The following is a 24,754-nucleotide window of genomic DNA, read 5'->3' on the forward strand; positions in this document are numbered from 1 at the left end:
GTGGAGGCGGAGCTTGGCCGCCGCCCCCGGACCGCAGAGGCCCGGCTTTGTGTCAGTTTCTACCCCAAGATGCCGCCCCAGATCCGGGATGGAGACCCAGGCGCCCGCCCTCAGAGTGCAGCAGGACGATTTGTTTCAAAGTAAATCGTTGAGACTGTTCATTAACAAGGGAGCGATGGATAAATAATGATGATCTCTGTGTAAAATAATATACAACTATTTCCAAGGATGGGTTAAATATACTTATATAAATCTACTTATATATTGCCTCTATCTATATATTTATATATTATTTTTAAAATAAACATCTAACATAGTAAAAAACGTTCCATTTTGTGTAAAAAAAACTTCAAAACTGTTCATATGCACTTATATAAACACAGAAATTGTATGGAAGATAAACTATTAGAACCAGTTACTTCAGACAGGAAAGTGGATTACTTGTTATTTTTTTCTTGATACACCTCATTAGCGTTTCAATAGTCACACGTATTATTTTGTAATAAAAATAAATTTAATCAACTAAAAAACTACATAAAATATCCTCACCCAAGCAGCTGGCAGCGGCTTCTCTACAAATATGATTTCTCCCTGTGGAAAGGTTTCTTGAACTTTGTTGCTAGTTCTGATCCATGTTATTTGAGTGGAACACGAGACTTGACCATGGAGCCAGGAACTGGCTTTATGCCTGACCAGGTCCTGCACTCGCATCTACTCATCTAACCTGGAGAGCTCAACTGTAAAACCTGGAGGAACCACTCATCTCTTTTTATGGCTGGTCCCCAGGGCCCCAGGGAGATTTGCATGGCCCCTGTCCTGTCTCCAGATTCCTCACCCCTCACTGCCCTGGCCCCTGTTTGCTGGGTACCTAAGGAAGGGTTGTCCTGGGACCAAACTGTTCTCTGGAAGAGACCATCACAAAGCTTTCTCCCCTACTACAAAAGTGTAGTGTCCAGAGTGGACCTTCCAGGGGAAGGTGGCTTCAGTGGTGAAAGGGACAGGGTACGACATCCCATATAAATTAAGGGTTTCATTTCAACTGCTCCAACTACAGGAAGCATAGGTTAAGAACTGTATTTTATTCTTTCTATTCCCCACTTCACCTAGGTCACAAACAGGTGCTCTGTAATGTCCACTGGATGGATGGATGAAATGGGGTAAGAAAGAAAATCCTTAGGATCATTCCTCAAAAAAACAAACAGCAGCCTAAAGCAGAAAATGGATCAAATTACAAACCTCCTGTGCTGTAAGTTTTCTCCTTCCTTCATGCTCTTTTAATGCTTCCTCAAATTTTACTTTTTTTTTTTTTTTTTTGAGACAGGGTCTTGTGCTGGAGTGCAGTGGAGCAAGGCTCACTGCAACCTCGAACTCCCGGGCTCAATCGATCCGCCCACCTCAGCCTCCCCAGTAGCTGGGACTACAGATGTGCGCGCCATCATGCCCAGGGAGTTTTTGTATTTTTTTTTTTTTTTTTTGTAGAGATGGGGTCTCACTTTGTTGCCCAGACTGGTCTTGAAGTCCTAGGCTCAAGTGATCCTCCTGCTTCCGCTCCCAAAGTACTGGGATTACAGGCATAAGCCACACTGTCTGGCTGCTTCCTCAAATTTTGAGCTGGTTCTATCTCCTCTTTCTCAGTCTCAGACACCACATTATAAGCTAAATTTTAAATCCTGGATCCTTTCTTATTTCTACTTCCCCTTGAGTTTGTTTTCCTTTCTAATGTTCTGCCTGGAGTAGCTCTGAGTAACGAAGACTGCCATGAAATCCTGAAAGTATTCAAATAACTTTTGAGATACTAAGTTTGGTAAATATTCTGAAACATGTGAATAAATGAACAATTAAAAATCCATATCAAAAATATTACACAATTCTTTAAAATGAGCTCAATTCATACCTTGAGAAATTGTCTTAATGTATACTTTCAGCAATAAAAGTATGATCCTACTTTTTGCAGGGAAAAAATTCTATAATTGCGTGTTTATGTTTAAGCACAGAAAACATAAGGACAAATTTGGCTACTTCAGGAAGTGGGGGAGGGTTGAGCAGTAATTTTTTTCTTTAGACACTTTGTATTTTGAAAATGTTGCAAGTATCATTTTGCAATGCAAAATAAGACTATTCAGTAATACCACTTTTAGGTGTGTACCCAATATACACATTTTCACTGAAGGACACGTACTGGAATCCTCAAAGTGTCACCATCCAAGGTAGTCTAAAACTGGAAACTACTCAAATCCTATCCTCCCTGCTTTCTCAGCTCTAATCCACCCTGCTCTCTATCAGCTGGGTACCATCAACAGTAGAATGTTTAAATAAATTGTGGCATATTCACAATGAAATATGGTACAGCAATGAGAATGAATGATTTGCATTTTTCACAATATAGCTGAATCTCACCAACATACTGTAGTGAACTAAGCCAGAAACAAGAGAGTACATACTATATTGTTATATTTACATAAATATAAAAACAGGTGAAACTAATATTTGATATTAAGACTTAGAATAATATTTACTCTTGGGCCAGGTAGTGACTAGAGAGGAACACAAAGGAGACTTCTGGGTTACTGGTAATGTTCTCTTAATTAATTTAGGTGCTGGCCCGAGGTTGTGTTCAGTTTGTAAAAACGTATCAAGCTGTACATTTATGATATACTGATATATAATCACACATGCAAATATCTAACTTTAATAAGGTGTTAAAAATAATGTTTTAGTTCTAGGAATGTAGATAAATGTCCCAAAACATACTACTGATGCAAACAACATATATACACAAAATATTATAAATTCATCAATGAAATGATAGGAAAGTAGAGAGTACACAAAGCCAGAAACAAACTAAAAGCAGGAAACATTGAAGGAAGCAAGCATGAAAGCTTGCTCTCACCACAATGCTTCCACAAAACCCTGGAGAATGTATGGGGAGTGACTCTATGGGGTTTCCAGCCTAGGATATTAAGACCAAGCTCACATAAAGAATATAATTAAAAATGACATCCCAGCACAAAGCTCACACACCAAAGGGGTATTCCAACAGGGTAAAGGTAAATAGGAAGTAAATTCATGTCACAGAAGAAATCAATGCAATTTGCTTGTCTTGACCCTGCTGAAAGATGAAGGGGAAAAAGATCAATGAGAATGAATAATCATAAACCAGTTTTCCATATAGGTTTGCAATATTAATTCATGCTACGTCTGTGAATTGAAAAACCCTAAGCAAATAATTTGAGGTGATCCCAATTTGCTAATGTATTCAATTGGAAGATGCACATGCATACCTTTTCTAGAGAAACTTAACTTTAATATATCTAGAAATAATTTCTAGGACAAAAATTCACATGAAAGGAGACGCTCACATTAATAATTTTTAAAACCACATAACACTCAGGAAATAAAGCACAATGGAAGACAGCCATTACAAACAAGAGAATCAGAAACAGGCAAAATTTAGATATCAGAATTACTAGTCACAGAACATAGAATAGCCATGTTTTGTACATTTGAAAAATAAAATAGAAACTAGAAACTTGAACAGAAAATAATTGTATTTATAAAAAGAATCAAAACTAGAAATTAAAAAATAATTGAAATAAAATAGTTCAAAATAGAAATTTATTGAAGAGACTAAATAGAAGATTAAACAAAGTTGAAGAAAGAATTACTGAACTGGATCTGGAGTAGAGGAAATTATTCATAATTCAGTCTAAAATCGAAAAAATGATGGAAAATATGAAAAAGGATAGACGATATAGAGCGTATAGTGAGAAGACCTAAGACACATCTGATCTGAGGTTCAAATAGATATAATAGAAAGATTGTGGGAGAGTTATTATTGAAAGAAATGATTGAATTTTCCAGAGATCTTGAAAGACACCAATCCTCAGATCCAGGGAGTCTAACAAATCCTAAAATAATAAAAAGAAATACTCATCTAAATATCTGTAGTGAATTAAAGAAGAGAAGACACCAAAGACATCTCAATTGGTTCAGCTTATACAATTCTGACTGAAAAATGAAAGTTGAGCAAACTCTCCACTTGATGGGATGCATCAAGATCAGCTGCAGAAAAGAGAACTTTCAATGGAGATTTTGAACAAGTAAGATCAAGATTCTGAAGCATATCCTCAAAGAACTGTAACAGGAGAGGAAACATGGCTTTACCAGTATGATCCTGAAGACAAAGCAGAATCAAAGCAATGGCTACCAAGAGGCAGAAGTGGTCCAGTCAAAGCAAAAGCAGACGGGTCAAAAGCAAAGGCCATGGTGACAGTTTTTTGAGATGCTCAAGGTGTTTTGCTTGTTGACTTTCTGGAAGACCAAAGAATGATAACATCTGCTTATTACTGTAGTGCTCTGAGAAAGTCAGCCATAGCTTTAGCAGGAAAACACCCAGGAAAGCTTCACCAGACAGTGCTCCTCCACGATGGCAATGACTTTGCCCATTCCTCTCATCAACTAAGGGCAATTTTGAAAGAGTTTCAATGGGGAATCATTAGGCATCCACCTTAGAGTCCTGATTTGGCTCCTTCTGACTTCGTTTCCTCATCTTAAAAAATCTGTGAAGGGCACTCATTTTTCTTTTTTTTTTTGAGACAGAGTCTCGCTCTGTTGCCCAGGTTGGAGTGCAGTGGCTCAATCTCGGCTCACTGCAAGTTCCACCTCCCAGGTTCACACCATTCTCCTGCCTCAGCCTCCCGAGTAGCTGGGACTACAGGCACCCGCCACCACGCCCAGTTATTTTATTTTATTTTATTTTTTGTATTTTTAGTAGAGACAGGGTTTCACCATGTTAGCCAGGATGGTCTCAATTTCCTGACCTTGTGATCCGCCCGCCTCGGCCTCCCAAAGTGCTGGGAGAAGGGCACCCATTTTTCTTTGGTTAATAATGTAAAAATACTGTATCTACATGGCTAAATTCCCAGGACCTTCAGTTTCTTAGTGATGGACTAAATTGCTGTTATCACTGCTTACAAAAGTGTCTTGAACTTGAAGGGGCTTATGTTGAGGCAACATTTATTTTTCAAAAAATTTTTAATTCCATTATTTCCACAAACTTCTTGAAATTCCCTCATATCTTTGGAATAATCCTCCCATTGGAAACAATAATAAAAGCTCAACAAAATATAGGAAACCAACTGAAGACTCAGAAAAGTAAACAACATAAACAGAACAAAAGGACTATAATCCTTGATGAACAGAAAACACAGGACATGAGTTGTATATTCGCTATTGCTTTTTACTTTCGGGCATTTTTCATTTTACAGTGCATGGTTACTGAGGCTGAATAGGAAGTGTCAGTCTTACTGGTTCAAGACTATCAAACCAGGTGGAGCGCAAAGGGCAAAGTTTCAGACATGAAGAAACCAGACAAGTTAATCTAAAATTTTATATATGAATTCCCCTGATGTCACTGGCTGATTCCTAAGCTATGCATGCAATAGGAGAGACCTCAAGGAAACTTGTAGGAAATAGTGGCCAAAAAGCTAAACAGCTGAGCAGTCATTTCAGTGGTTATATTGTTCTGAGAAAAGCAATGGAGTTTATGCCCCAACAAAAAGAAACGTTCTTATAAACACTCCATGATTTCAGTTGACACATAAGAAAATCCCTGACATATGAAGGAGAAGCATATCTTATGGTTTAAAGACTATGTTCTTGGAGAAAGATCAAACCTTAAATGGGCTAGTCCTAACAAAGCCTAAAACTAATACTTGATAGCATCAAAGTAATCTGCTGGTACTTTATCTGCCCACTTCCCCAAAAAATCCTCTTGAAAGAAAATAACATCAATCAAAACCTTTATATTTTTTCATCCACAATATTCTGCATTGAATCAAAAATTAGGAAAGCAGTGAAAAAAGCAGAATAAATTGCCAATAACTCAAGAGAAATAACAGAAAATAGACACAGGCACAAGTGGTTCAGATACTTGAGTTCTTAGAGAACTTAACTGTGATTCATATGTTAAGAAATTAGAAACAAGGCTGTGGAATTTCAGCATAGAAATAAAACTCATAAAAAAGTAAAATGAAAAATTAAAAAAGAAAAATAATAATAATTAAAATTGGTACTTAATAGATTGCTTTAATAGCATATTAGACACAAAAGACCAGATAATTCGTGAAGTACAGCAAAGGTAAGTAGAAAGTATCCATACATAACATAAGAGGAAAGAAAACATGATACACAAAGAGATCAAAAGATACAGAAAGAGTGTAACAGGATTACGAGATAGGGTGAAAAGTTGTGACACATGAGTAATCACAGTCCCAGACGGAAAGGAAGGAGATAATAAAACAAGCAAAATGTTATCAATTAATGATTTGAAAAACATCAAACCACAAGCTGAAGAAACTTTATGTTCCCCGAGCAGAATAAACAGAAAGAAAACTACATTGAGACACATCACATTCAAACTGCTGAAAACCAAATTCATAGAGAAAATCTGAAAAGCAGCCAGAGATAAAGGATACTTTTCATTTAAATGAACAAAAAATACAGCTAATTTTTCAAAAGAATGATGAAAATGAGAACACAACAGAATTCCTAAAAGATAAAAGAAAAAGAAAAATCTGCCAACCTAAAATTCTATACACAAGAAAAATATTCCTCAAAAATAAAGGCAATGTAATTTTAGATACACTAAAGCTGAAAGAATTTTCCACTAGAATATAACAACTAAAACTAATTTTTTATGATAATTATTCCTCATAGAAGTACAGAGCTGTAGGAATTAATAGAGAACACTGAAAAGAGTAAATACATAGGCAAATATAAATGAATATTGACTGTTTAAATAAAATGCCTTATGGAATACAGAACCATATAAAAAATAAAACAGACAATAGTACAGCTGCAAGATGGAGATAAACTTAAAATTTTGCATTGAAAATACATAGAAGTAATAATTTAAGGTAGGTCATAATAAATCAATAAGGTGAACTGTAATATCTAAAGTAACCATTAAAATAATAAAATTATAATTCAAAATATTGAAGAAAAATTAATAGAAAGTGTTGAATTCGAAAGAAATCAAGAAAAGAGAAAATAACAAAGAAAAAATGGAACAAAGAGAAAACTGTGCAAATTGGTAGACTTTAACCCAATTTTTTTTTTTTTTTTTTTGGAGAAGGAGTGTCACTGTTGCCAGGCTAGATTGCAGTGGTGCGATCTTGGCTCACTGCAGCCTCGTGCTCACTGCAACCTTGCTTAAACCCAATATTTATAGATTGTATGTTTGTGTCCCTCCAAAATTTGTATGTTGAAATTCTAACCCCCAATGGAATGGTATTAGGAAGTAGGCCTTTGGGAGGTAATTAGATGTAGATGATGTCATGAGTATGAAACACTCATAATGGGATTAGTATCTTTATAAGAAGAGAACAAGACTAGAGCTCCCTCTCTTGGCCATGTGAAAATACAGTGAGAAAGGTAGCTGTCTATAAGCTAGGAGGCCAGCCCTCACCAGACATTAAATCTGCTGGTTTATCTTTAAATGTTTGTTGTTTAACTACCAGTCTATCACATTTGTGTCACAGCAGCCCAAAACAACTAAGATACCAACTATATAAATAATTATACTAAATATAAATGGATTAAAAATCCAATTAGAAAAAGAGTTCATTTAGAAGAGAAATACTGAAAGTGAAAGGATGGAAAAAGGTACACCATGCAAACATTAACCAAAAGAAAGCTAGTATGGCTTATGTACAATGGGCAAAGTAAACATTACTGTCAGCAAGTGTTACTATAGATATAAAACAAATTTCATAATGATAAAAGGATCAATTCAGTACAGCAATACAAAAATTTTAAATTTGTATCCTTAATAACTTCAAAATTTATAAAGCAAAGTTGACAATAATAAAAGAAGAAAAGACAAGTCCACAAGCATAGTTGAAGATTTAAGTACATTTTTCTCAGTAATCTGATAAAACAAGTGCATAAAAATCAGTAAGGATATACATGATTTGAATAACATAATTAACAAATTTGACCCTGTTGACACATATGGTACATATACACCTACCAACAACAGAATATACATGATTTTTAGTGCGTGTCAAACATTTTCTCAAATAAAACATATACTGGGTATGAAGCAAGTCTCAAGAAACTCAAAAAGATGTAGAATATATTCTCTGGTCTTAATGGAATTAAACCAGAAATAAATAATTTTTATTTATTTATTTAATTAGAAAATTCCCATGTTTGGAAATTAAGGCTCACACTTCTGAACACCCCTTAGGTCAGAGAAGAAATCACAATGGAAATTAGAAAATATTTAACTAAATAATAATTAAAATACAATTTATCAAAATTTGCAGGAGGCAGCAAAAGCAATTAATAAAGGAATTACTTAATAAAGGAAAACTCTATAGCTCTAAATGCATACATTAATAAAAGGGAAAGACTGAAAGTAAACTATTTCAAAACATTAGAAAAAGAATAACAAATTTAAAGTAAATCAGAGAATATAATAAACATAAAAGCAAGAATCAAATTTAAAAAAATTTAGAAATTCAGTAAAACCAAAAGTTGGTTTTAATGAACCAAACTAAGAATGATCAATAAAGAGACACAGAGAGAGAATCCATTATAATTATCAGGGGACATTATTGCAGTCCCAAAAGACATTAAAAATATAACAAAGTGATATTATGAGTAATCATATGCCAATAAATTTAACAAACTCAGATGAATTTGCAAATTCTTTAAACAACATAATTTATCCAAAACGGCAAGAAGAAGCAGAAAATATAAATAATCCTATACATCAAAAAAATGCAGTCCAAAATCAAAAACATTCTGCAAAAAAGTTTAGTCCCAAAAGGATTTTTATGGTGAATTTTTCTAAACACTTGAGAAAAATATAATACTAGTATCATAAAACTTCTTCCAGAGAATAGTAAACGAAGAAACTCTTCCCAACTCATTTTTATTACACCCAGCATAACTTTGATAGCAAAATCTCATAAGTACATTATAAGAACAAAAACCTAGAGACGAATATTACTCAATGAACATAGATTCAAAAAGTCTAATGGTGTGAAATGCCTTTTCAATAAGTAGTTCTTGATTGATTAGATGTCTATATGAAAACCAGTGAACCCCAACCCATATCTCATATCATATACAAAAAATAATCTGAGATAAATTATAAAACTAAATGTGAATGGTAGAACTATTAAGCACAGGGAATCTTTTTGTGACCTAGAGGTAGGCAAAATTCTCTTCAATACAACTCAAGTCCTAAGCATAAATGTTTGGATTTATTAACAATAAAAATTAGATATTACAAAAATTAAATAAAGAGGTTCTTTTTATTAAAAGACATAATTACCAATGGGAAAAAGCAAGCCAAAGATTGGGAGAGGATATTTGCAAATCGCTGATACAAGAAAAAATGTATATGCATATTTGGAATATAATTTAACACACTCACAAAATTAATTTAAAAAAGAAACCACCCCTTTACCCCCAAATAGACAAAATACATGTGCAGGTGCATCACAAAATATGGTATTCAAATGGCCAATAAGCATACAAAAAGATGCTTAATATAATTAGTCATCAAAGTAATACAAATTAAAACCATAATAAGATACCTATATCCATTTCATGTGGCTAAAATTAACTATAGTGATAATATCAAATTGTGATGAGGATCTGGAGCTGATGAACTTATATATATTTCTGATGGGAACATAAATCGATACAGCTATGTGGCAAAACTGTCTGACATTATTTAGGCTGAGCAGATATATGTTCATGAGAAGTAAGTTTTTATGTCTTCCAAAGATATGTTCAAATGAGATTTATTTGTAATAGTCAGAAACACTGGAAAAAATAAATGTCCATCAACAGTAGAATGGATAATTTGTGATGTATTTATACAATACTATAGAAAAAAAAGTACTGCTATATGCCACTATATGGAAGAATCTCATCGACCTAAAACTGCATAAAACAAACACAAAAGGATACCTGTTTATGACTCAATTTATGTGAAGATCAAGATTGGACCAATATATCATGACAGAGGTCTGAATAGTGGTTATTTTTGAGAGTGAAAATTACCTAGAGTAGGGAAAAACAAAGTCTTCTGAGGTGTTGTAAATATTCTATATCCTGATAGGACCATATACATATATAAAATTCACTGATCTGTACACTTATTATTTGTGAACCTAACTCTACGTACATTATAACTCAGGGTTTTTTTTGTAAAAAGAAAAATCTGTAAACACATGTTGGTAAACACATATTCAATACACTGATGGTATTAAATAACAATAATCATTTGATACTTGCGGGGTAAGAGACAAGGTACTAAGGATCAATTTAACTTAAGTATGCTAAATTAAATCTGTTATAAAACTAGTTAAACATCTTAAAAATTAGGAATTATATGCGTCAAACCTATTATAAAATTAAAACATCAGAACTAAGACATGTAACTTCCAAATAAAAGAAAGAAAAAAATGGGCAAAGAAAGAAAGAAGGAAAAAAACAGGTGGGGGGAGGGGCGGGGAAGAAACATAAAAGGCAGGAAAAATAAAAAGCAAATAATAAGACGGTAGAAGTAAATCTAACTTTGTATTACTAATCACAATAAATATACACGGATTATTCAATGACAAGTGATAAATTGTCAAACAATATTTTAAAAATCCAGACTTTTAAAAAATCCAAATAAGTTTACTACATATATATTTAAAACAGATTCTGAAGATTTAGAGTCAAACGATAAAAGAGAGATAAATGAGGCAAAAACCAAAGAAACCTTGATTTGATCTTTGAAAAAAAATACGATTTTGAAACAGAAAACATTAATAGTTATCATAATGTAAGGTCCCTACATTATGATAAAATGTTCAATTTACAACAATTCACTGATAACATAGCCTCAAGATATATGAAGCAAAAATATATAGATTTATGAGAAATTATCAAATCCACCATCATGGTGAGAATATTTAACATATCTATTTCTGTAATTGGCAACTCAAGCAAATAAAAAGTTAAAGATATGTAAGATTGGGTTGTATAATTAAAACAGTTGATACAGAGAACATCATGTAATTACAGACTACACATTCTTTTTACACACACAAAGAAAACTTACCGGGTTTTAAAGCTAGCTTCAGAGAATTTAAAAGAATTGGCACTATGCAATCTCTGACTACAATATAAATGAGGCAACTACAACTACAAGATAACAAAAGAAACTTCATATGGCCAAATGGAATTTAAAAGGTACATTTATAAAAAATTCATGTCTCAAAGAACAGACTATAAGGAAAATTATAAATAATTAAAGCTACATGGTCAAAAATAATCATATCAAAACTTGTCAGATGTAGCTAAAAAGTAGTGATAGAAATGTATAGCTTTAAAAGCTTACATAGGAAGAAAAGCTCAAAATTAATGAGCTAACCATATAATTTAAAAGCTTAGAAAATACATCACAGAAAAAATTCAAAGAAAGAAGGAAGTAATAAAATAGGTAAAAATTAGAAAAAGACATAAAGCTTTTATGTTGGTGTTTGAAAAACTAATAATGTAGACCATGTTCTGGAAAAATTAAAACAAAAAGAGAAAATGTACACATACTAACAATGAAAAAGTGGCCATATCAATAGATAATGGAAAGATTTATAAACAGAATGAGAGGATATTATAAACACTTTTATTTTATTAATCTTGAAAATATATATATATATATATATTCATATATAAACACTTGATCCTTGAATAATGCAGGTTTGAACTGCCTTGGTCTGGATTTTCTTCTGTCTCTGCCACCCTCAAAGACAGCAACACCAACTCCTCCCTTCCTCCTCATCCTTAGCCTACTCAATGTGAAGATGACAAGGAAGACCTTCATGATGATTCACTTTTACTTAATGAATGGTAAATATGTTTTCTCTTCTTTTTGACTTTCTTAATAACATTTTCTTTTTCTCTAGTTAAGAATATAATGCATATATAAAACATGTGTTAATCAACTGCTTATGTTACTGGTAAGACTTCCACTCATTAGTAGGCTATTAGTATTGAGTTTTGTAGGACTCAAATGTTATATACAAATTTTCAATTCTGAGGGGGGTCAGTATCCCGACTGCTCCATTGTTCAATGGTCAAATGTATTTATATATATTGAATAAACATATACATGTATGTATACTGATACATTCATGTATATGTGAAATTGTTAAATATCTTGGAAAATACAATTTACTACAACTGACTCCATAGGAAAACCTAAATAGTACTATAATCATTAAAATCTTCTGGAAAAATACACTCCAAACACAGATGATTTTACAGGTGATTCAAGGAAATATTCAAGGACCAGATAATCCCAATCTTGCACAAATTCTTCCAAAGAATAGCATAAGGGAGAATACTATTCATATTATTTTATGATAATACCAGCATCAGAAAAGGATAGTACAGAAAAGTATAATTACATGCCAATCTTAAATCACACGTATAAATATAAATATCCAATGTTTACCTTTTGTATCTATATCCACATACAGAAATTACTACATATTTACCACGAAAGGTTTATTCCAAGAATACAAAATTGGTTTAATATCAGAAATTAAATATTATACTTTACTATGTTGTTAATATAGTTAAAGGAAAAAAGTATATATATTCTCAACAGCTACAGGAAAAGCATTTGAAAAAACATCCATTTATAATAAAAGTGCTTACCAAAAGAAGAACGGAATTTTCTTATGATGGGGAAGACATTTACAAAGTAACTATAGCAAATGTCATTTTTAAGTTGACATAATGAAATATTTCTCATTATTATCTTAAGGACAAAACAAGATGCCCTTTATTACTTTTATTCAACAGTGTACTGGAGCTCCTAGTCATTGTCATAAGACAGAAAAAATAAATTGAAGGTATGAGAATTAGAAACGAATAAACAAAATTATAATTATTTTCGGATGATATGATTGCCTATGTAGCAAATCTGAAAGAAGCTACAGGTAAATTTAGAATTATTAATTTTCTCAAGTTTGATTGATATATAATTAATATATAAAAGGCAACTGAATTTCTGTATGCCAGAACAATAAACTACAAAATATAACTTTTACAAAAGAAAATACTTACAATAGCAGTAAAAATATGATGTGCCTAGAAATTTAACAAAAACTGAGCCAAAAGAAAACAATAAAAAATAGTACAAAACATTGAAGATGACCTAAATAGTGTCATATACCATGTTCATTGAGGAAAATGTCTTAGAAATAATTTCTGCCCAAAATGATTTATAGAGTGCAATGGTTTGAATGTGTCCCTCAAAAAGCAGGTGCTGGAAACTTAATCCCCAATGCAATGGTGTTGAGAGGTGGGCTTAATGAGAGGCCATCAGGCCATGATGGCAGAGTGAATGAATTAATGCCATCACTGTAGGAGTGAGTTCATTATAAAAGGCGGCATTCACCCTCCTTTTACACTCTCTTTCAGCCTTTCTCTGCCTTTATGCCATGGAATGACACAGTAAGAAGGCTCTTTCTTGCCAGATGCCAGCCACTCAATCTTGGACTTCCCAGCCTCCAGAACTGTGAGCTGATAAATTTTTGTTCCTTATACATTACTCAGTCTCAGGTATTCTGCTACAGTAGCGCAAAACAGACTAAGACACAGAGTTGATCCATTATCAATCAGAATTCCAACAGGTTTATTTGCTTGTTTGTTTCTCGTTTTGGAGAAAATGATAAGTTTATTTAAATATTTATATGGAAGGTCAAAGGTCCAAGTAAAGCTAAAACACTCTTAAAGAAGAAACAGGTGATAGGACTTTTCCTACCAAATTTCAAGGTTTTTAATAAAACTATAGTGGTTAAAAATTATTTAGTATTGAGGCAGAGTTAGACAAATAGAAAATAAGAATGGGGGCTTAAAACGAATTCATGCTTATATGGAAATCCTGATTCATGCAAATCACTGGTGCTGGGGCAACAGATTATCCATATGGAATAAACAACATAAAAATCAGTTTCCATGTGGATTAAGACTAATTGCCAAAGGCAAAACTATAACACTTTTAGAAAACGATACACTAAAATTAATCTATGATCTTGAGAAAACAATTATCAAACAAGAAAAGCTATAAAAGAAAGTACTGCTAACTTGAAATTAAATTCAAAACTTAGATTCATTGATAGAAACAGAGAAAGAAACAGACATAAAGACATACAGAGAAAGAAAACCTCAAAAGCAAATTGGAAAGATGTCTGTGGCATATATAGCTAACAATTACTGCTTCGTACCCAGATTAGATAAACAAAGCATTCCAATGAGTCAATAAAAAGGTAAACAAACAATCCAATACAAAAATGAATAAGAGACAGGAATCAGAATTTCACAAAGAGAAAGCACTGATCAACATATAAAAAGTCAATCTCATTAGTTATGGAAAATGCTAGTTAAAATCACAGTTAAATGCTATTTCATACCTGCCAGACTGACAAAAAATGTAATTTTACCAGACTAAGCTGTGGCAAGCACGTAGAGCAACAAGAATGCTCATCCACTGCTGGAGGGAGTGCAAACTGGTTTAACACTTTGGAAACAGTTTAGAAATGACCCAATAAAATTGAATACACATAAATCTTATAACTCCGCAATTCTACTCCCAGCTATATACTCTAGGGAAACTCCCACACAAATGTGCTTGAATATTAGAGGACACGGGCAGGCTTTAAAGTGGCCCCGATAATCCCTGCCTCCAGGTGTTCATGTCCTTGTGTCACCCCCTTCCCTTCAGTGTGAGTTGGGCCTAGGGACTCACTTCTAATGAATATAAAATGGCAAAAATAATGGGATGTCGCTTCTGAGGTTACAGAAAGAATCTGACTTCTGTCTTTCTCTTTTTCTCTGTGGGAGCCTTCTCTCTGGGGGGAGTAAGCTGCCATGTTGCAACCATTCTTTATACAGAGGCCCATGTGGCAAAGAACTGATGTGTACAGCCAGGGTCAGTGAGGCCAATCGGCCTGCCAGCAGTCATGTGAGTAAGCCTGGGAGAGGTCCTCGACCCTACGCCTAGCCTTGAGATGACTGAGGCCCAGTCAATACCTTGATTGTTGATACAGCTTGTGAGAGACCCTGAGTCAGAGACTCCCAGCTAAGCCACTCCTGGATTCCTGATCACAGAAACTGTAAGATAGGAGGTAACAGGACTTGTTTTGTTTGTTCGCTTTGGTTTGAAGCTGCTAGGTGTTGGGGTAATTTGTTACATAGCTTATAGATAAATCATACACCTCCAAAAGTAGAAACAATCCAATGTCCATCAGCAGTAGAATGGATAAATTATGTACATTTACACCTTAAATGACGAAAACGAAAATGGAAGGAAGCATGAAAGATGAATCTATAAAACTTAAGAATACGTACAGGATAATGTCATTGATATAATGACATTATAATGAGAAAGCCAATACATATGTTTTAGGAATACACACACAAATATGGTAAAACTAAAAAGAAAAGCAAGGGAATCATTAAGACAAAAATCACGAAAGATGTCACATCTCAGAGAATGGAGGAGAATGGACCATGGGCATCAGTTTGGACTCATGGGCTTCTAAGGTACTGTGACGCCCTATTTCTTGACCCAAGGAGATGGTCAGGCATTCGTTTCATTATTTTTTAGACCATTCTGAGATATTTCATGTACTTTTTATTCAACATTTTAAAACAAAGTATTGAAACCAATTCATCAACAAATCACTAGTTTGGAGGATGAAAGTGATGGACCGATGGTTGGCTGGTCAGCTAGACAGACACATTCTGTCCTTTACGTCTAGTTCGAGCTGTACTTCTTCTAAATTTCCATGATTATCCAATTGGCAAAGATCTTTTTCTCCTGTACTTAAGGCCTTCTTCCGTTGTAGGTTGGGCCAAACTAGCGGCCAGCTCTCGGCTGTTTACCAGGGAACTGTATCATCCAGCACTTGCTGCTTCGGGCCAAATGCATTCCAGACTAACATTCAGCCTGAATCCCCGCGCCGCTCTCACCGCCACCCCTCCCCAGGTCCCTTCCCCCACCACAAACCCACACCGCGCCCGTGGGCGCCTAGAGCACTGGGGTGGATGAGAACTTCCACCTGGGCTTAACGGAGACAAGCTAGCCTAGAAGAATGCAAGCCCCCAGCAGGCGAGATCAAATCGCCTCGAGAGTTCCTGCTAGCTCAGATCTTAATGGCTCCTTGCGGAGCAAAAAACAAATCCTACGAAAATAGGGGGGGTCATCGCCTCCTGCCCAGCAGAGGGCATAACAATGCGGCGAGAATGAAATAGGCACCGAGCTGCAGAGAAAAATCATCAACGGGGTAGAGACGAAGGAAGGGATCCTCGGTGGAACGGCTCTATCACCTGGGGGCGCGCGCAGAGGCCGCAATCCACGCCCGGCCCTCCCCAGACGCTAAACATCGCACCCCGCGCACCGCTCCCCGCCCCGGACACTAACCCGGGGCCCAGGCCTCGGTCACCGCGGGCCTCTCCTGGTCCAGAGTCTACGCTGAACCCCACTCACTGTTTGCCCCGCTGTTCCCTGCAGCGCGGGTTCGGGGCAGTAGCAACCTGCTAGGAGCGGGAGGCGGTTGTTCCCAGGAGGAAGCAGCTTCTCCGCCCAGGAGGCACAGGGCAGCGGGCTCGAAACTGCAGGACTTGGAAAGTCTTAGGCGGAGACTGCGGGGGCGGGGGGTGGTGAGGAGGGGCCTTCCAGGGAGCTGATTGGTCGACGCGGACGGGGGCGGGACTTGGCCGGCGCCGTCCCTCCCCTAGACCTCAGAGGCCCTGCCCCCAGATGTGGCGCCAAATCCCGGATGCAGGCCTAGGCGCCAGCCCAGGAATATAGGGAGCAAATTGTTAAGAACAAAACAAAACAAAACAAAAGTGAGACTACTTCTGAACAAGTGACGGCCTTGATAAATAGCGAGAGATGTTTATATAAAATAATACAGGACTATTTTTAAGGACGAGTGAAATCTATCGGTTCTAGATATAGTTTTTAATTAAAAAAGCAAGTTGTATTAAAATGGAGAGTAGGATCTCTTTCTTTCCCCCTCCCCTCCTCTCCCCTCCCCTCCCCTCCTCTCCCCTCCCCTCCCCTCCCTCCCCTCCCCTCCCCTCCGTCCCCTCCCCTCCCCTCCCCTCCCTCCCCTCCCCTCCCCTCCCTCCCCTCCCCTCCCCTCCCTTCCCCTCCCCTCCCCTCCAGGGGGAGGGTCTGCTTCTGCCACCCAGGCTGGAGTGCAGTGGTGCCATCACAGCTCACTGCAGCTTCAACCTCCCAGGCTCAAGCGATCCTTCCACCTCAGAGGCTGGGACCACAAGTGCGCCGCCACCACGTCCAGCTAACTTTTTGATTTTTTGTTAGAGACAGGGTTTTACTTTGTTGCCCAGGCTGGTCTCGAACGCCAGGGCTCAAGTGATCCTCCCGCCTCGGCCTCCCAAAGTGCTGGGATCACAGGCCTGAGCCACCGCATCAGCTTTAGCATTACATTCGTGTATGAAGAAGACATGCTGCATGTGCTTCTATAAGAGGCGGGGCTAACGGTGGAGAAATTGTCTATTGATTCTTACCTTCACAACCACTGAATTGTTTTTTTTAAATCAATACATTGTTTTTATAAGTTTAATAAAACAGTAAGGCGTTGAGAATGTTACTAACCAATCAACAGATGACAGATATTGGGCATGAGGGAGGAAAGAAAGAAAGGAGTAGCAGGGGAAAAGCCTGGACTTTGAAGCCACCACATCCTCTGCTTACAAGTTGGGCAGTGTATTCATTGCTAAGGCTGCTGTGATAAATTTTCACACATTTAGTGGCTTAAAACAACACAGATTTACTACTATCTTCCAGGACTGTAGGTCCTGGAAGTCAGCACAGGTCTCACTGGGCTATCATCCAGGTGTAGGCAGGGATGTGTTTCTCTTTGCAGGATCTAGGGACAAATCTATTTTCCTTGCTTTTTCCAGCTTCCAGAGGCTCCCGCATTCCCTGGCTTGCAGCCCTTTCCTTCATCTTCAAAGTCAGCAATCTCATGGCTCCAGCCTCTGCTTCTGTGTCACATCTCCTTCTTTGAGTCTCCTGCTTCCTTCTTTCACTTAGAAGGACCCTGTGATTACATTGTGCCTATCCAGATAATCTAGATAATTTCCCATCTCAAGGTCAGCTAATTAGCAGCCTTCATTCTGTCTGCAACCTTAATTCTCCCTTGCCATGTAGCATTGCATATCACAAATTCTGGGAATTAGGATCTGGACATCTGTATTAATCCATTTTCACACTGCAGATAAAGACATTCCCCAGACTGGGCAATTTACAAAAGAAAGAGGTTTAATTGGACTCACAGTTTCACGTGGTTGGGGAGGCCTCACAATCATGGCAGAAGGCAAGGAGGAGCAAGTCACATCTTATGTGGATGGCGGCAGGCAAAGAGACAGCTTGTTCAGGGAAACTGCCGTTTTTAAAACCATCGAATCTCCTGCGACCTCTCCACTATCATGAGAACGGTTGGGGAAAGACCCACCCCCATGATTCAATCATCTCCCACCAGATCCCTCCCATAACACGTGGGAATTATGGGAGCTACAAGATGAGATTTGGGTGGGGGCACATAGCCAAACCATATCAACATCTTTAGGGAGCTATTTTTCTGCCTATCACAGAGGGCTTGTTAACTTCTATCTTAGTGTTTTCATCTGTAACATTGGGGATAATAATTGTCTCTACTTCATGGAATTTTTATGAAGATTAAATGACTTAATACAGATAAAGCTCTTAAAGCAGTGTCTGGCACATGGAAAACCCTATGTGAATGTTCACCATTACCAGAGAATGGACAGATCCTTCCAGACTTCTTCCATGATTTCCTTGGCCCTTGTCTGCTTTGCTCTTCAAATCTCCAAGTTGTGTGTTCTCTCCTCATTTCCCTGCAAATCTAGTCTCCCCTCAAAACTACACAGGTCTGGCCTGAGATTGGAGGGCAGACATGGATGGGAGTTTACTTCTAAGAGATTTCTAGAAGTGAATGCACCCAGCTACTAGCACAGAGGCATAGTTTATGACTACTATGGTGAAAGGAAAAACCAGCGTCTGGATGTGTTTGTGCAGTTAAATGGGGTGTCTGGGGGGAAACTGTGGGGGCAGGTGGGTGTTTGGGGATTGTAGACTGAGTGTGTCTGAAAGACCAGGATTGCTTACAGTTACCTCTCTTTCTCATTCTCTCATTTCTCATTCTCTCTGCCAAGACAGCTGCACTTCTCTCTTGCCAGATCCCTTCTCCCCTCAGAAGCTGACAGTCAACAGGACATAAGCTTGCCCACCCCCACTCCCTCTCCAGGCACACAAGCAAAACCCACCATTTTTAGTTGCTGTTGTTTTTGCTGTGCAATTGGTCATAGAATTTCAGAGCTACAACATCTCATCCACTCTCCTCCTTTATATTAATACAAAAAAGAACACTGAAATGCAAGCAGCAGAAGGGGTTTGCAGCAGGTAGAGGTGGAGCATGACCTTGGAATTCAGATGCCAGCGCTGCTCTTGCAGTACAAAGTCCTTGAGGCTGAGATCACTGGCTAGTCCTCTCGGCGCCTCATGTTTCTGTGTGTGTGTGTGTGTGTGTGTGTGTGTGTGTGTGTGTGTGTGTGTGTGTGTGTGTGTGTTTGTGTGTGCATATGTTTTAGGGGCTGGAAGGACACGGAGCCAGTGCAGCAGAGAAAACCCCTTCACCACCAAGCACACCAAGACTCCTGAACCTGGGCCAGTGCGAGTTCTGGGCCAGCCAAGGCCAGGAGTTTCCATTTCACTTGCCTCCTCCCGCTACTGGCCACCCCTCAGCTCCTCCAGCCCCCTCACCCACCACTCCCCCACCCCTTTCCTGTCCTTCTCAGGCTTGCTCTTTGTGGACTGGCTGTGATCCTGGGAGGAAAGGAGGAGAGAGGGGAGCCCTGCCAGACTGCAAGCAGAGTGCTGACAGCCCCTAGGAGTTTAAGATGACCTTTCTTACATGTCATCGCATGTTTTACAGCTCTGAAGAGCAGCAGTCCTTTTGGTGGCTAATAAGTGCAGTACTAGACAACAAGGCAAGTGGTCTGTTGGTAAGAGTTCCTGCCCACGATGCTCTCTACCTGTAAGGAACTAAATTATCTCAGGGATGAAATAGTTTAGGAAGTCTAAACCTGAACCGGTTCTCGAAAACATGGCAATGTAATCTTCTCCATTTCCCAACCTCCCTGCCACCTCTCAGTCCGGTAGCTAGGATGTGTAATTCCTTGCCTCAGGTACTTTTCCAGTGCAGAAAGCAAAGCGTCAGGGCCACTTCATGGATGTGTGACCACTGCAGTCCCATGGACCCCCACACTTAGGAGAGCCTCACCCTTGGTTTAACGCTCTGTTGTCTCCATCTTGGAATTCTTAATATGTTTTGAACAAGAGGCCCCACATTTTCATTTTGCACCATGCCCCCAAATTATGTAGCTGCTTCTGCAAAGCATCCTGAAGGAGTCAGTCTTTAGTGAAAGCCTGAGCCACTGGACAGATTACCAAAGCTGCTTAGACAGTGAGGTGAGGGTGGGAGGGCCTTGGAAAACCACCAAAGCCAAGAGGAGAGAATGCAGAGACCTGGGGTAGGGCCTGTGGACTGTAGAAGAGCAGTGATGGGCTGACTGACCTATGCATGTGTTACTGTGGTACCCTAAGGAGCTGGCCAGACCCCAGAGGGGATGCCCAGGACCCGGTCGATGACTATGACAGAATTTTCTGTTAAATCAGTGGGATAGGAACTCAATGTCAGCATTGAGTTGACTGAATAAAAACAAAATCATTTTTGTTTACATACATGAAATTTTCAACTGAGACTGATACTTGCCTCATGAGCAAGCAGAAAGATTTTTTTCCAAATTTACCTATAATAGAGGTCCCAGATCAGCAGCCCATAGGCTAGACTTGGTCCCCAAGGGTGTGTTTAGGGGGACTGGGTAGTTGTCTAAATCTTTTCACTAATTTCCAACATTTAAGGAATCAGGAGTTTTTACATAAGGAGCAGACTCCCAGCTTCTCTTGAATAAATTGGAAACTGAGCATCAGAGGGCCTGCATTCTCAAGGCATGACAATCTAAAGTCCCCCTTTAGAAGACTGTTCTGTTGCCTAGACTGCGCTTTTACCTTCCCAACATCCTGTACCAGGCCCACTTTTCCCCTTCACATAACTGCCTGACCTTTGTAGGCAGTGGGACTTGTAATCAGGTCCTGAATGTTTCCCAACAATGCCCTTTCGCTGCGTAGTACTCCCTGGGGTGGGTGAAAGGGATTCCTGCAGTGTTGCAACCTGAGTAGGGAAAGCGGATGCAGCCCCACAAGGTGACCTGACAGGCCTTTGGGAATGCTCCAGAAGAAAAGGTTCACTTGAATTCAATAAGGAAACCAAGGAATTGCTCAGGTAAGTGGTTCTCCACAATATGAACATTTGAAATATTGTTAAGTGTTCTGTGGGGGGGTTTTCTCCGCGTGATTGGGGGATATCCCATTAAGGAACAGTACCCATGAATGGTGGAAACTATGAATGATGCTGGGTTATTTTTTAGTTTCTGAGAAGACACTGGTGGAGGTAGGAAGACATTTCTACACTTGAAGGATAATATTCTGACTTTTTCTGGGGCTACTCATTACCTCAGGCCACTATTTGAAGATAGGATGATATCGGCTGGAATTCTTAGTGTTTTGTAAACTTACTTCTTTCCTTTGTACAATTTCTCAGAGTGGGCCCTTTGGCAGAATGAGTGAGTGATAGTGTTTAAGCATCATTCCAAGATGAACCAGACTCTTATTTTTATGGAGGCAGAATTTGCAACCAAATAGTCTGGCTTCAAATATACATTCTTATGTAAGACATAGTGTGAAGAAAGCCTAGCACCTAGTAAATGCTGAGCACATAGTAAATGCTCAGCAAATGCCATTGTATTTTCTTTTTCTTTTTTTTTCTTTTTTGAGACGGAGTCTTGCTCTGTGGCTAGGCTGGAATGCAGTGGTGCAATCTCGACTTACTGCAACCTCCACCTCCCAGGTTCAAGCAATTCTCCTGCCTCAGCCTCCCAAGTAGCTGGGACTACAGGTGCGTGCCACCATGCCCAGCTATTTTTTTTTGTATTTTTAGTAGAGACAGGTTTCACCACGTTGGCCAGGATGGTCTCGATCTCCTGACCTCGTGATCTACCTTGCCTTGGCCTCCCAAAGTGCTGGGATTACAGGTGTTAACCACTGTGCCTTGCCTGTATTTTCTATTAAATTATATTCACTGTTCGAAGTTTATGGAATGAGGTTGTGTCCCATTCCTAAGTTGGTTTATGCTACAAAATTCTTTATGTTTTTAAAAGTTTCTTTAAATTAATTTTATGACATATTGATAGGAAATCTACTTTTCTGGCATCTTTATTTGGCAATTTCTGCCATTGCCTTCTAACAGAAGTAAACATTTATGCTAGCCAACTCATTCCTGGAAAGATTTCACCAATTTTCTTTGACAGAATTCCCAAGCTGTCATAGTTTTTACACTATCTAATGGAAAACTTTATAAGCTTTTTTTTTCTGGTCACTGAAATATATAGCCTCTGTACCCTAAACCTGCAACCCCTTTCTCCTGCCCCACCTCAATCCCATTTAGGAAATTCAAATAGGGTGGTTTGGAGAAAGGAAAAAATGTCCTAACATCCTCCTAAAGGAAAAACAAAAAAACCAATCTATTTTAAAGCAGGATATTAAGTGTCTTAACAACTCTGGTTCAAGCCTGGAGTTCTCCTCTGTTTGGAAAACAGCCGGTTGTTTTGACACTGATTATAAAAAGCACCCTAGTTTAGCATACTTTAAAATGTGGAGAAAATGAACTACTTTTTTAAAGAAACACATTAAAAAATAGTGGACAAAGGAGTATGTAAAAGGGCATTATAAGGATGCAATCAGCACCATTTAAATTGTCCAAACTCTACTAGAGTTTAAAGTGCAGAGAACATTTTATTACCTGAAACATGTGAGAACGAGTTGCTAAAATAGTGCCACAAATCACCCCTGAATATTAAGAAGGTTCTCCTCTATAAGCATCATATAATCATCACAATCAGAAAAGCTATCATTGGTACATCACTACTTTCTAATCTCCAGACCCCATTTGAATTTTCCAGTTATCTCAATAATGGCACTAATAGTAATAGGATCTAGTCTAGAGTTGTGTTCCAGTTGGTTGTTATGTTTCTTTAACCTTCAGTTTGGAATAGTTCCTCAGTCTTTCTTTGACTTTTATGACTGATGCTTTTGAAGACTACAGGCCAATTATTTTATATTTCCTTGTTTTGGACTTTCCTGGTGTTTCCCTATGATTAGGTTCAGGTTATGCATTTTAACAAGATCATCACTTCTGTGAAGCTGAGCTCTTCATTCTGTCAGATGTCACATGATCTCAACGTATCCAATTACTAATGATGTTCATGATCATTACCTGATTAAAGGTGTATCTTCCAAGCTCTCGTATAATATAGTTAATTTAGTGTATTCTACCTTACAGCCCCACCTAGTCACTCTTTCCAACTGTGGCACCAATGGCGTCATTAAGTCCACTAATTTGGCATTATTTTTATTTGTACAGTTTTGTATCACATAAGCCTTTTTTATTTAATTATTTAGAACATCTCTCTCTTTTTTTGATATGCAGTATCACTTGTACCTAATATACACATAGGAACATCATACCACTGGTTTCTAACATCTTACTTTTAATATACACATTAATGTGCAGAAAGTTTATTTTTTCAGGTCATCGCAATCTCCTGTGTGGAAGACTGACCAAAGAATTTCTTTTATTCTGTATAGAAACAAACTTAAGTATATAAATATGTGTATTTACATATATATACAAAATCAAGTATGTACAAATCAAGTTCACACATCTATATATATATGTACCTCAAATTATTTGTCTAAATATTAGGTTGTTGGAAAATATATAAAGTACAATTTTGATTTTCAAATGAGAAGAAGTTGAAGTTGAAGGGAAGGTCGGGAGGGGGTGAAGTGGGAAAATTATACTGAAGAGGGAGGGCTGTGTCCTCCTCCACCATCAGGAATCATGCCTGCACCTAAGTCTGTGTGCCAAGAGTGAGAATGGGTGGGGTGTCCCTGCCTCCTGTCTCCCGACATAGGGAGCCAGCGGGTGAATAAGCTCAGCTCTAAGGGTCATGCAGTAAGAAGAGCAAGATGAAAGAGAGAGAACTTTGGGAAAGCTACCTGTGCTCTGTTATTAACTCTTGTGTAATGCTGAGCAATCCTTTTTCTTCTTGGGACCTTAACTTTCATGCCATGGAAATGAGGAGAGAGGAATCCCTTTCAACACTGCACAATAAAAAATGATAGGTCAGGACTGTAAAATTCTGAGATGAGACAAACAGAAGCATAAACATCAAGGACACTTTTGTCCCCTTTGGGCTCACAGAACCTCTAACCCATAGACATACCTTCCTGTGTTTCACACATTTCCAAAGATCCCACCACACACATCCTTTGGGACTGCTTTCCAAGGAACTGTCCATCTGTCCCCTTGTCCTTGCAGCCTTTTAAGTTAAATGTGTTATATTTCAGACACTCTTAGGGGTAACGACACCCTCTTTGCTACTAATGTTGTAGTTCAGATGTGCTTAGTGTGAGATTTACCTTCAGAGAAATGGTGAG

General features: G+C 37.9%; 1 protein-coding gene and 1 long non-coding RNA gene across 5 annotated transcripts in view; one reads left to right on the forward strand and one right to left on the reverse strand.

Annotated features, from left to right (window-relative positions):
- The window catches only part of TCAF1 (TRPM8 channel associated factor 1), a 51,541-nt gene extending 34,799 nt beyond the window's left edge, over positions 1-16,742 (reverse strand). Inside the window, exon 1 of one of the 4 annotated variants that reach the window (XM_019031495.3) lies at positions 16,618-16,742. The gene's annotated coding sequence lies outside the window, so the exon portion shown is untranslated. Of the gene's footprint in view, positions 1-16,504 lie in introns of all 4 variants that reach the window. The other 3 variants (XM_019031493.3, XM_004046407.5, XM_019031496.4) reach the window with 3 other exon arrangements.
- Positions 33-13,597, forward strand: LOC129523813 (uncharacterized). Its single transcript, XR_008667451.1, has 4 exons — positions 33-140; positions 1,108-1,246; positions 11,770-11,919; positions 13,501-13,597. It is a non-coding gene; the product is annotated as an uncharacterized lncRNA (long non-coding RNA).
- Positions 16,743-24,754: the final 8,012 nt, after the last annotated feature.

The sequence above is a fragment of the Gorilla gorilla genome, chromosome 6 (assembly GCF_029281585.2).
Source record: "Gorilla gorilla gorilla isolate KB3781 chromosome 6, NHGRI_mGorGor1-v2.1_pri, whole genome shotgun sequence".
Taxonomy (NCBI): domain Eukaryota; kingdom Metazoa; phylum Chordata; class Mammalia; order Primates; family Hominidae; genus Gorilla; species Gorilla gorilla.